Here is a 14,045-nt window from a genome sequence, read left to right on the forward strand (position 1 = left end):
AAAAGTCAACTATTTGGAGGAGGGGGAAAAAGTTTACAAAAAGAAAGAAAAGTTTAATGTATTAATTGTATTAATTGCTACTAGTGGGACCTGTGGAAATTTCACAGCAGACTCTTTCATATGTAATATATTGATGTTGGTATTCTGTGGATATTCAACGTAAATGGAGATGCCCTGACATTATTGCAGCTCTTTTGTTAAAACTGCAAAAGTATTTATCTAAGCTAGCAGAGATTCCTGGTCATAAAATATGCCTAAATAAGTTATTTTAATTTATGCAGAGTTCGTATATATTATTGTAGAGTTAATTTTCTATCGATTCTTATATATTATAAAGTTGTGATTTAAAAAAAAAAAAAAAAAAAAAAAATATCCATATGATTTGGGTGCATCAGCTTAAATCGAAGCCAAAACCAAAGCTTATATATATATATATATATATATATATATATATAACTTGAGTTCCTTCAATCGAAACCAAAACTTATAAAGAATTCTTGGTAAAATTATTTATTACAAGAAATGGAAGGCAATAACATTTAAATAACATTCACTCAGAAGAAATAGATGTAAGCGTGACACAAAAGAACACACACACACTATCGTATTAATATATAGAGGATCACAAATCTGGTCCTTGTTTACATTGGGAATCTTTTAAACGCATTTCAGGTGAAAACATTATTACACTCATGTCGAATTAAAAATGTGAAATTAGTATAAATTCAAAACATTATGAAAAATGATCCAGTAGATGTGCTAGATGTATTTTTGATATTGTTTAAAAACGGCAGACCCTTAATTTAAATCATTTTAAGTCAAGGGAAATTAGTCAGTTTGCCATACTGAAGTGGTCGCACAGCTTTTCCACATTTAAACAAATGATAAAACTCGATAAATTCTATTTTTACTTGTAATTATTTGTCTACTGGATCATTTTTTTTTTGTAAATTTTGGAATTTATACTAATTTCTCCATGACACATAAGTATGTAATAATGTTTTCATCTGAAATGCATTGGTTTGAAAGATCACCAATGTAAACAAGCAGCCAAAATTTGTAGTGAGTTACTTCCCCTTGACACATAAAAAGGGCAACGAGTAACTTAGTAAATAAAATCTATTTTCCCCCATTTTAAAGAATACACAAAAGTTACTACATATTTGCATACCAAAATACAATTCCACGTTGAATGAGAAAATAAACAAACAAAAAATCCTCCCCCCAAAAAAAACAAACAAACAGAAAAAACATGGGTTTTCTCGGATATTTATGTCCCTCATATACAGATCAATTATTAGCTCCAGGAAGTGGCCCATTGATTTCTTTCTGAGAAGTTTACACTGAGGTAAAAAAAAAAAAAAAAAAAAAAAAAAAAAAAAAAAAAAAAAAAAAAAAAAACAACTAGCTTGCATAGCTACCCTCTATCGTACTATCAAATTAGAGTTTTTACAGGAACGTGTTAACACAATATCTAACTTGTTAGTTGGTGACCATCATATACCTCAACGTTTCACTTATTTATATTTTAATATGCATGCATGTCAGTTTAATAGGTTTCATTTTCTTCCTAGAAACCACGTAACATTTATAGACAATTTATATTAATTGTGGGCAATACTCGAAGATGTTATTGTCGTCCAAAATGACCCTACCAAATCCAAAGACCATGCCACAGACCCCCAATGTTCAGTAGTTACATCTACATTATTGGTGACTTCTGATATTGAGCACAAATATGCAATTTTCTGATACAGTTAGTATCCTGTCATTTGGTAGATAAACTATTATAGCTTCCCTCTGAATAACTATATCGAATTATCATATAACTAGCAATTAGGAACATCCACATGTTAGATAATTAGCATTGTTAAAAGTAAATTAGTTATCTGTCTATCAAACTATTTATCTATCTATTCAATGATATTCTTAAAATAGTTTATATTGGGAGTTATTTATTGTTTATAGAATAAAGTGTAGCAATGGGTTTTAGCTGAAGATGTTTATATAAATTAGCTAGGTTAAATATAAACAAAATAACCTTGAACAGGCGTACGTGACACAGGAGCTCACGTTAAGGAGATGTATCTTTTAATTGGTTACATCACCGGAACAAAGGTCAAGAAGTCAGGAAGTTTAGAGTCAAAGAATTTGATCATACAAGTGAATAGACGTACTTGAAGTCAGGAAGCTGTGTAGAACAAACATATAGACAAGAAATGTGAACTCTTATGAAGACCATGTGAGACGACTGAAATAAATTTATATTTTAAAATTATAAAGTGTTGTTCTGTGGTTTCACAAAAGAAGGGAGAACAGAGGTTATGGTGTTGGTCATTTCATGTTTCATCACGGAGCTCAGCAGTGAAGATAGAAGAACTCTTGAAGAAAGAAAGGTATGAAGCATATATTATTCTTCTTATAAAAAAAAATGATACCTTTACGTAAATATGAATTGTGATATATATCCGTGTGATAACGCTCAGATACAACAAGACTCAGTTTATATGTCAATATCATATCCACTGGCTAAACAACGTACATACAATTTAATGGGCATTATAAGAACAATATAATCTATGTCTCAATACAATATAACTGTTTTATAATATCGACCTCACAATATATAACACAAGGAGCCTTCAATATGTTTCCAGACTTTTTTGTACAGACATTTAAAATTGCCACAGACTTATTAAAACTCAATATGTTATTACTATACATCTTATGAGATGACTAATTTTTATGATTTCATGTTCAAATGAACAGCTATGGCAGGAATTAGAATACACTCTACTAAAGCATGATTATCACAGCTGGTGACTTTCAAAAATGAAATCTAGACGTGAGGACACTTTAGAAGAACGATATGCAATGAAATTCTGTTTTAAACGTGGAAAAATGTCACAAAACGTATGGAATACTTCAGACTGCTTTTGGACAATCTTGCATAAATCGAGCATCAGTTTTTGAGTGGCATAAGTGATTCAAGGAAGGTAGGAAATCTGTGAGGGATGATAAGAGGTGTGGGAGGAGTAAGGAAGCTAAAACACCAGAGTTGATTGGCTAAATAAAGAATTTCATAGATAAGGACCGTCATGTGTCTATAGAGACAATAAGTGCATAGTTTGATGTCAGTGTGGGAACTGTACACACAATTATTTGCAAAGAATTGAAGATGTAGAAGATTTGCGCAAAGTTTGTCCTAAGGGTGCTGAGAGAAGATCACAGACCATTTGATCAAGATGGGCTTCAAGCAGTTCTTCACCCTCTGTATAGTTCAGCCCTTGCTCCCTGTGATTTTTTATTATTCCTTAAGTTCGGTATTCCCTGAAGAACTGCGTGTCGCCTGTCAGCCTCCAACAGGCTTCGACCAAGTGATCGAGGATGGAGTCGGGGAATATGCTATTGACTATGGGGTTCCATGCAGATTCCTCTGTCAACGTTCGACTTGGGAAGGCCAGCTTTTTAGCATAGCAATGACACTTCACAAGGAAAGTAGATACAGACCTACCTGTGAACTGAATGCCTCCTCCCACTCCAGAGCAGCTTGGTCAGGCAGTGCCAGTGTTTTGCAGGCAGGGGAAGTATGACCAATTGGTAAAGGATGAGAGGAAAGATGTGTACATGGCGCATGCCTCTGCTTTACCTTTTAAGGAAAGTTTCCTTCAATGCTACAAGGCAACCGCAGCATTGACCATTGACCGCACCTCTAACTAATGCTTTTTCAACTGCAGACCCAGTCTGAACTACATGCTGAGGATCCTAATCAGGCCATCTGTCCAGCTAAAAAGCACCGGAAGGGTGGTGACACCTCTCCAAGCACATAATTGCAGACCGACTGATTTGCTGTGGTTGATTTTGGCCCCTGTAACTGTTTTATAGTGAGTGAGCACCTCTGTCACCTTTTCAATGTCTCAGAAGGACGACACGAAGATGGTGATGTCATCGGCGAATGTGGAGACTCTGGCTGGCGTTCCGCTGGGCAGAGATATTCTCTGAAGGACTGAACTTGCCTCTCTACTCAGCTTGCGATCTAGTGTCACTAATGCAAGGATGTAGAGCAGGGGAGACAACCCTGACGTGTTAAAGTTGGAGATTGAATTTGGTGGCCTTCTATATATTTAGTTATGTCCCTTGTCTAGAGTGAGTATTCAACATGGTGTCCAGCCAACAGTAACGTGTTTATCCTACGTTGTGGGAAGTATTAACTGAACTAACATTGGTAGCAAAGCATATTTCTTTCATGTGACAGATATTATATCTGTTTAACTTACATTGAAACACATCTGAATGAACGATAACGTCATTTATGAAACAGAATTTTGCAGAGTGAAGAAATGTACACCGAGTAGAAACAAGACGTGTTAGCAATATTAAAGTTGGAGTTATCGAACTTAGTGGCCTCCTATATATTTAGCTATGTCCATTGTTTCGAGTTGATATTCAATATGGCGTCCGGCCAACAGTAACATGTTTATCCTACATTGTGGGAAGTACTAAGTGAACTAACATGATGGACCGACCGGGAGATAACAAAGGCTTTTGAGCGCTTTCCATTCACTTGCACCACATGTCAGCACACGGTACAGAACGGGAGTTCATTTGAGGAAATTCAGTTTAAAACTGGTGGTCTCAAAAACAGATGCCGGGAAGCGATGGTCGACCCTATTGAAAGCTTTGGACTGATCCAAATTGATCAGCGCAACTTCTGTGTCATCTTCTATCGGTCCCTCTAGGATAGTGCAAATCAGGTGCAGATTGTTCTGGATCGATCTCCTCTTCACAGCGTAGTTCTGCTCAGGTTTGACCAGACCAGCTATAAGAGCCTGCAGCCGATTGGCTAAGATCTTGGCCAAAATCTTAAACTCTGTGTTTAGCAGAGTTATGGGCCTGTAGTCATCTAATTCTTCCCTGCCATGCCTGTCCCTCTTCCTCAGCAATGTGATCACTTTTGGTTACTTCACCTGGGATGGATCTCAGATCAAACCAATGGTTGAATACATTCATCAGAATCAGTATAAACATGGGCGAGAGCCTCAAATATAATTTGTTGGGCACACCATCGAGCCCCAGCGATCTGTTGTAGCTGATCTGCTCCATCGCAGTTAGGAACTTCTGTTGGGTCATCCTACCTTCACAACTAGCCGTCTTGAGGCGGTAAGAATTGGCCAAATAGTCACCAAATTCCTGTATGAGTAGGCAGGGTTCTTGCATAAAAGGCTCCTCAAAATGTTCCCGAAACCCCTTGCAGATCTCTCAAATTGATGTCAAGGTTCATCTGTTCTGGTATTTGACTCTTGTGATGCACTAATCAAAGTCATGCTTAAAGGTTTCACAATGCTCACCTGTGTTGGGCCTTGTTGAATATCTTGCCTAGTCTTGCTCGAACTACCTGCCCTTCGTGGCACTTGCTAGCCTCATGCCGAAGGTCCTGTTTAACTAGTTCTTGACTGGTGCTATCCTTCCGCCCCTGTTGCTTTTGCTAGTTTCTTTTCTAGGTGCTTCTTCATCTGGGCCTTATCTAAAGTGAGATGCTGAGTGTATATGATGGAGAAGTCTCTGATCTTAGCCTTAAGACTTTCCCACCATTTACTCTTGGTAACCGCCCCCACTAAAGCTCTCTGTTTGAATAGCACTAGTTGTTCCCGGAAGTCTTGTATCTCCAGTAGGGAGGTATTCAACTTCCAGTACCCCTTACTAGCTTAGTACTAGCTAAGGCCTATTTGTTAAACTCAAATGGGCCATAACTAGTTTACAGTCTGAATAACCTCTGGAAATGCTATAAAGTGGAACTCTGGAAATGCTATAAAGTCTATGTCGCCTCTCCTGACTAGCATCCTATCCAGGTAGGTGTTTACATTGGAAGATATGCTATTGGTCCATGTCTATATCTCCTCCTCCAGGTGTTCGATTCGAAACCTGTTGACCAGATTGCACCAAGCCATCAAATCGGCCAGGCTTGTCCTGCATCTCTCCATCCCTCTAGCTTCCTCTCCTAGCTTATCTATGTTAGGGTCAAGGATGGCGTTCCAATCCCCCACTAGAGCTACTTTCTTCAGACAAATAACGAACACGTTGAGATGCCGGAAAAAGGAGACTCTTTCTCGAATGGTACTAAGTGCATGAACCACGATCACCTGAAATGCACAGTTTCACAGCAACATCGGCCATGATCAGCCTGCCCTCCTCATCCCTATGCACAATGCTAACTGGAGCGGACAGTGTGTGCTTCATTAGCAAGAAGATGTCCTTTATCCTGAGATTGCCATCTGCTGAGAAGACATTGTAATTCTAGCCGGCACCTGACAATCCCTGGATGAAACAATGTGCGTCTCCTGTAGCCAAACCAAGGTTGAAGAGGTCCTGCCAGAGGCGAACCACCTGGTTGGAGAATCTCAAGTTCCTCACATTCAAATTAGCAAAGTAAAGAGACATGATAATCTACTTACCATAGGCAGTGTTGCATCCAATTCCAAAGTCCTCTGATGCATGATGCCGCCGGTGTCTAAGGGGAATGTTAATTTTAAAGTCCTGTACAGTGACGGATGAACTAATACTGGGGCATAGTTTTGTTTATGAAATTCTCGGATACACTTTTCTGATCTTGTCTTTCATTTCTGTAGATATGCGGATATCTGCTTCCAGATATTTGAAAGTGCACAGCTCACTCATTAATATGGCCGCATATGTCACATTTAGAGGCTGATTCCTAACAGATTCCTCTTGATCATTAATTGTTTAATTTTTAAAACAAAAAAATGTATACATGCATTTTAATGTTGAAAAAATGTTTAGAAATTAAAATAGATTCTTATAAATTCTCTTGAAATTTATAAATTCTCTTGAAATTTATAAATTATTTTGAAATTTATAAATTAAAATAGATTCTTATAAATTCTCTTGAAATTTATAAATTCTCTTGAAATTTATAAATTATTTACGTTAAAAAACAAACGTAATTCCTAAAGTTATGCTCCTTTTAAATTTTTCAATTACTTAAGCGGTCAATCTGTTGACTGTTTTTAGTTCCAATGTTAGGAATCAGCCTGTAAATGTGGGGGCCATATTTATGAGTGGGCTGTGGTAAGTTTTATGTTCACAGAGTGTCTTCATCTCCTCTTTGTTGGGCAGCTCATTATCCTCTGATGATTCTAGATTTTTTCTTTTTCATCTTTTTGCACACGCTTTTATTCCAAATTCCATTCCAATGCCTGGCTGAATATATTGGTTGTGTTTATCAGCTCCTCCAGTTCAATTTTTGTTTTTTTGAAAACAATTTCAGGTCATCCATTTTCTTATTATTTATTTATTTATTCATTCATTTATTTATTTATTTATTTATTCACTCATTTATTCATTTATTCACTCATTTATTTATTTATACACTTATTTATTCATTTATTCACTCATTTATTTATTTATACACTTATTTATTCTTTCATTCATTTATTCATTCATTTATTTATTTATTCACTTATTTATTCTTTCATTCATTTATTCATTCATTCATTTATTTATACACTTATTTATTCCTTCATTCATTCATTTATTTATTCACTTATTTATACACTCATTCATTCATTTATTTATTTATATACTCACTTATTTATTCATTCATTCATTTGTTTATTATACATTTATTCATTCATTTATTTATACATTTATTATTCATTAATTTATACATTTATTCATTCATTCATTTATTTATATACCCATTTATTTATTCATTCATTTATTAATTTATTCGTTCATTTATTTATTTATACATTTATTATTCATTAATTGATACATTTATTTATTCATTTATTTATACACCCATTTATTTATTTATTTATTCGTTCATTTATTTATTTATACATTTATTTATTTATTCACTCATTCATTCATTCATTCATTTATTAACTCATTCATTTATTCATTAATTTATTTTTTTAATTTATTTATACACTTATTTATTTATTTATTCATTACGTCACTCATTTATTTAATTATGTATTCATTTATTTATTCACTCATTTATTCATTTATTTATTCACTCATTTATTTATTTATTCATTCATTTATTTATTCATTTATTTAACCATGCATTTATTTATTTATTCACTCATTTATTCACTCATTTATTTATTTATTCACTCATTTATTTATCCATTAACTCATTTATTCACTCAGGTATTTATTTATTCATTTATTTATTTGTTCACTCATTTATTTATTTATTCACTCATTTATTTATTTATTCATTTATTCATGAATTTATTTATTAATTTATTTATTCATTTATTTAGTCACTCATTTATTTATTTATTCATTCACTCATTTATTTATTCATTCATCTATTTATTTATTCACCCATTTATTTATTCACTCATTTATTTATTCATTCACTCATTTATTTATTCATTCATCTATTTATTTATTCACCCGTTTATTTATTCACTCATTTATTTATTTATTTATTTATTCACTCATTTATTTATGTATGCATTTATTTATTTATTCACTTATTTATTTATTCACTCATTTATTTATTCACACATTTATTCATTTATTCACTCATTTATTTATGTATGCATTTATTTATTTATTCACTCATTTATTTATTTATTTACTCATTCATTTATTTATTTATTCATTCATTTATTTATTTATTCACTAATTTATTTATTTATTCATTCATTTATTTATTCACTCATTTATTTATTTATTCACTCATTTATCTATTTATTCATTCATTCATTTATTTATTCACTCATTTAATTATTCACTCATTTCTTTATTCACCCATTTATTTATTTATTCACTCATTTCTTTATTTCTTTATTTATTCACTCATTTATTTATTTATTTATTTATTTATTCACTCATTTATTTATTTATTTATTTATTCACTCATTTATTTATTTATTTATTTATTCACTCATTTATTTATTTATTTATTTATTCACTCATTTATTTATTTAGTCACTCATTTATTTATTCATTTATTTAATTATTTATTTATTTATTCATTTATTTATTTATTTATTTATTTACTCATTCATTCACTCATTTATTTATTTATTCACTCATTTATTTATTTATTTATTCATTCATTTAATAATTTATTTATTTATTTCTTCACTTATTTATTCACTCATTTATTTATTTATTTATTCACTCATTTATTTATTTATTTATTATCTCATTTATTTATTTATTCACTCATTTATTTACTCACTTATTTATTTATATATTCATTCATTTATTTATTAATTATTTATTCATTTATTTATTTAGTCACTCATTTATTTATTTAGTCACTCATTTATTTATTGATTTATTAATTATTTATTCATTTATTTATACACTCATTTATTTTTTTATTAATTTATTTATTCATTTATTTATACACTCAGTTATTTATTCATTTTTTTATTTATTTATGCGCTTATTTATTTAGTCATTCATTCATTTATAAAATCATTTTTTATTCGTTAATTTATTTTCTTATTTATTTATTCACTAATTATTTATAGCCTCATTTAATTATTCACTCATTTCTTTATTCACCCATTTATTTATTTATTTAATTATTTATTCACTCATTTATTTATTTATTCATTTATTCCTTCACTAATTTATTTATTTATTTATTCACTCATTTATATATTTATTTATTCACTAATTTATTTATTTATTCACTAATTTATTTATTTATTCACTCATTTATTTATTCATTCATTTAATTATTAATTTATTTATACATTTATTATTCATTAATTGATACATTTATTTATTCATTTATTTATACACCTATTTATTTATTTATTTATTTATACATTTATTTATTTATTTATACATTTATTTATTAATTTATTCGTTCATTTATTTATTTATACATTTATTTATTTATTCACTCATTCATTCATTCATTCATTCATTTATTAACTCATTAATTTATTCATTAATTTATTTTTTAATTTATTTATACACTTATTTATTTATTTATTCATTACGTCACTCATTTATTTAATTATGTATTCATTTATTTATTCACTCATTTATTCATTTATTTATTCACTCATTTATTTATTTATTCATTCATTTATTTATTCATTTATTTAACCATGCATTTATTTATTTATTCACTCATTTATTCACTCATTTATTTATTTATTCACTCATTTATTTATCCATTAACTCATTTATTCACTCAGGTATTTATTTATTCATTTATTTATTTGTTCACTCATTTATTTATTTATTCACTCATTTATTTATTTATTCATTTATTCATGAATTTATTTATTAATTTATTTATTCATTTATTTAGTCACTCATTTATTTATTTATTCATTCACTCATTTATTTATTCATTCATCTATTTATTTATTCACCCATTTATTTATTCACTCATTTATTTATTCATTCACTCATTTATTTATTCATTCATCTATTTATTTATTCACCCGTTTATTTATTCACTCATTTATTTATTTATTTATTTATTCACTCATTTATTTATTTATTTATTTATTCACTCATTTATTTATTCACCCGTTTATTTATTCACTCATTAATTTTTTTATTTATTTATTCACTCATTTATTTATGTATGCATTTATTTATTTATTCACTCATTTATTTATTCACTCATTTATTCATTTATTCACTCATTTATTTATGTATGCATTTATTTATTTATTCACTCATTTATTTATTTATTTACTCATTCATTTATTTATTTACTCATTCATTTATTTATTTATTCATTCATTTATTTATTTATTCACTAATTTATTTATTTATTCATTCATTTATTTATTCACTCATTTATTTATTTATTTATTCACTCATTTATCTATTTATTCATTCATTCATTTATTTATTCACTCATTTATTTATTTATTCATTCATTTATTTATTCATTCATTCATTTATTTATTTATTTATTCATTCATTTATTTATTTACTCATTCATTCACTCATTTATTTATTTATTTATTCACTCATTTATTTATTTATTTATTCACTCATTTATTTATTTATTCATTCATTTAATAATTTATTTATTTATTCACTTATTTATTTATTTATTTATTTATTCACTCATTTATTTATTTATTTTTCACTCATTCATTTATTTATTTATTCACTCATTCATTTATTTATTTATTTATTTATTCACTCATTTATTAATTTACTCATTCATTCACTCATTTATTTATTCACTCATTTATTTATTGATTTATTTATTCATTCATTTAATAATTTATTTATTTATTTCTTCACTTATTTATTTTTTCATTCATTTATTTATTTATTTATTCACTCATGTATTTATTTATTTATTCACTCATTTATTTATTCATTCATTTATTTATTAATTTATTTATTCATTTATTTATTTAGTCACTCATTTATTTATTTAGTCACTCATTTATTTATTTATTAATTATTTATTCATTTTTTTATACACTCAGTTATTTATTTATTAATTTATTTATGCATTTATTTATACACTCAGTTATTAATTCATTCTTTTATTTATTTATGCACTAATTTATTTAGTCATTTATTCATTTATAAAATCATTTTTTATTCGTTATTTTATTTACTTATTTATTTATTCACTCATTATTTATAGCCTCATTTAATTATTCACTCATTTCTTTATTCACCCATTTATTTATTTATTCACTCATTTCTTTATTTCTTTATTTATTCACTCATTTATTTATTTATTTATTTATTTATTCACTCATTTATTTATTTATTTATTCACTCATTTATTTATTTATTTATTTATTCACTCATTTATTTATTTATTTATTAATTTATTTATTCACTCATTTATTTATTTAGTCACTCATTTATTTATTCATTTATTTTATTATTTATTTATTTATTTATTTATTCATTTATTTATTTATTTATTTACTCATTCATTCACTCATTTATTTATTTATTCACTCATTTATTTATTTATTTATTCATTCATTTAATAATTTATTTATTTATTTCTTCACTTATTTATTCACTCATTTATTTATTTATTTATTCACTCATTTATTTATTTATTTATTATCTCATTTATTTATTTATTCACTCATTTATTTACTCACTTATTTATTTATATATTCATTCATTTATTTATTAATTATTTATTCATTTATTTATTTAGTCACTCATTTATTTATTTAGTCACTCATTTATTTATTGATTTATTAATTATTTATTCATTTATTTATACACTCATTTATTTTTTTATTAATTTATTTATTCATTTATTTATACACTCAGTTATTTATTCATTTTTTTATTTATTTATGCGCTTATTTATTTAGTCATTCATTCATTTATAAAATCATTTTTTATTCGTTAATTTATTTTCTTATTTATTTATTCACTCATTATTTATAGCCTCATTTAATTATTCACTCATTTCTTTATTCACCCATTTATTTATTTATTTAATTATTTATTCACTCATTTATTTATTTATTCATTTATTCCTTCACTAATTTATTTATTTATTTATTCACTCATTTATTTATTTATTTATTTATTCACTAATTTATCTATTTATTCACTAATTTATTTATTTATTCACTCATTTATTTATTCATTCATTTAATTATTCATTTATTTATTTATTTATTCACTCATTTATTTATTTATTCATTTATTCATTCACTCATTTATTTATGTATTCATTTAGTCATTCACTCATTTATTTATTTATTCACTCATTTATTTATTTATTCATTCACTCATTTATTCATTTATTCATTTATTCATTCACTCATTTATTTATTTATTTATTCACTCATTTATTTATTTATTCACTCATTCATTTATTCACTCATTTATTTATTCATTCATTTATTCACTCATTTATTTATTCATTTATTTATTCACTCATTTATTTATTCATTTATTTATTCACTCATTTATTTATTCATTCATTCATTCATTTATTCATTCATTTATTTATTAATTTATTTATTCATTTATTTAGTCACTCATTTATTTATTTATTCATTCACTCATTTATTTATTTAGTCACTCATTTATTTATTTATTAATTGTTTTATTCATTTATTTATACACTCATTTATTTATTCATTCACTCATTTATTTATACGCTAATTTATTTAGTCATTCATTCATTTATAGAATCCTTTTTTATTCGTTCATTTATTTATTTATTTTTTCACTCATTATTTATACACTCATTTATTTATTCATTTATTTATTTAATGATTCATATATTTATTCATTTATTTATTTATTTATTTATTCACTTATTTATTCTTTTATTTATTCATTTATTTATTTATTCATTCATATATTAAGTTATTCATTCATTTTTTTTATTCATTCATATATTTATTTATTCATTCATATATTTATTTATTCATTCATTCATTGATTTATTCATTTATTCATTCATTCATTTATTCATTTTTTTGTTTGCATATTATTATCCTATAAGAAACTGAGGTGAAGTTTAAAGTAGCTAAATATTTATATGGGAACTGTTCCCCACGGATAAGAGAGTTAAAAGTTCAGATGGCGTTAGACATGACCTCAGTAAACTTACTTCAATTCCAAAGGAATAGACTACAATTGTTTGGTTTCTATAGTCTTGTCACCCAAAAGGTTTGTTCCTAACTGTTTGTAAAGAACAGAATTTTATTTATTTATTTTTTTACTTGAAAGTCATCGCTTATCAAGGCCTGGAGACCACTCTAGGATAAGGGTTAATGAGTGTTAGGTAGACGGTGAGACAACACCGTGATGATCAGTAATGGTGGCACTTAGGTAGGGTTTTATTATATAAGAGGATGGTTCAACAAGACCTTATTTACATTAGACTTGGAAACGACCATGTTATAGTCAGTTGGGAAGTAGCGTCACAGTATTGTGTTCATCAGACAGACATTTCTAGGAAAGAAGCTTTGTTCATGGGACTTTTGTTTAGTTTTAGGCACAGATAGAAAGTGAGGGAAATTGTTGGCAGTTGTTGTAGCTGGACGACTATCTATTGCGAATGT

The sequence above is a fragment of the Euprymna scolopes genome, chromosome 19, assembly GCF_053919585.1.
Source record: "Euprymna scolopes isolate OS-2025 chromosome 19, ASM5391958v1, whole genome shotgun sequence".
Lineage (NCBI taxonomy): Eukaryota > Metazoa > Mollusca > Cephalopoda > Sepiida > Sepiolidae > Euprymna > Euprymna scolopes.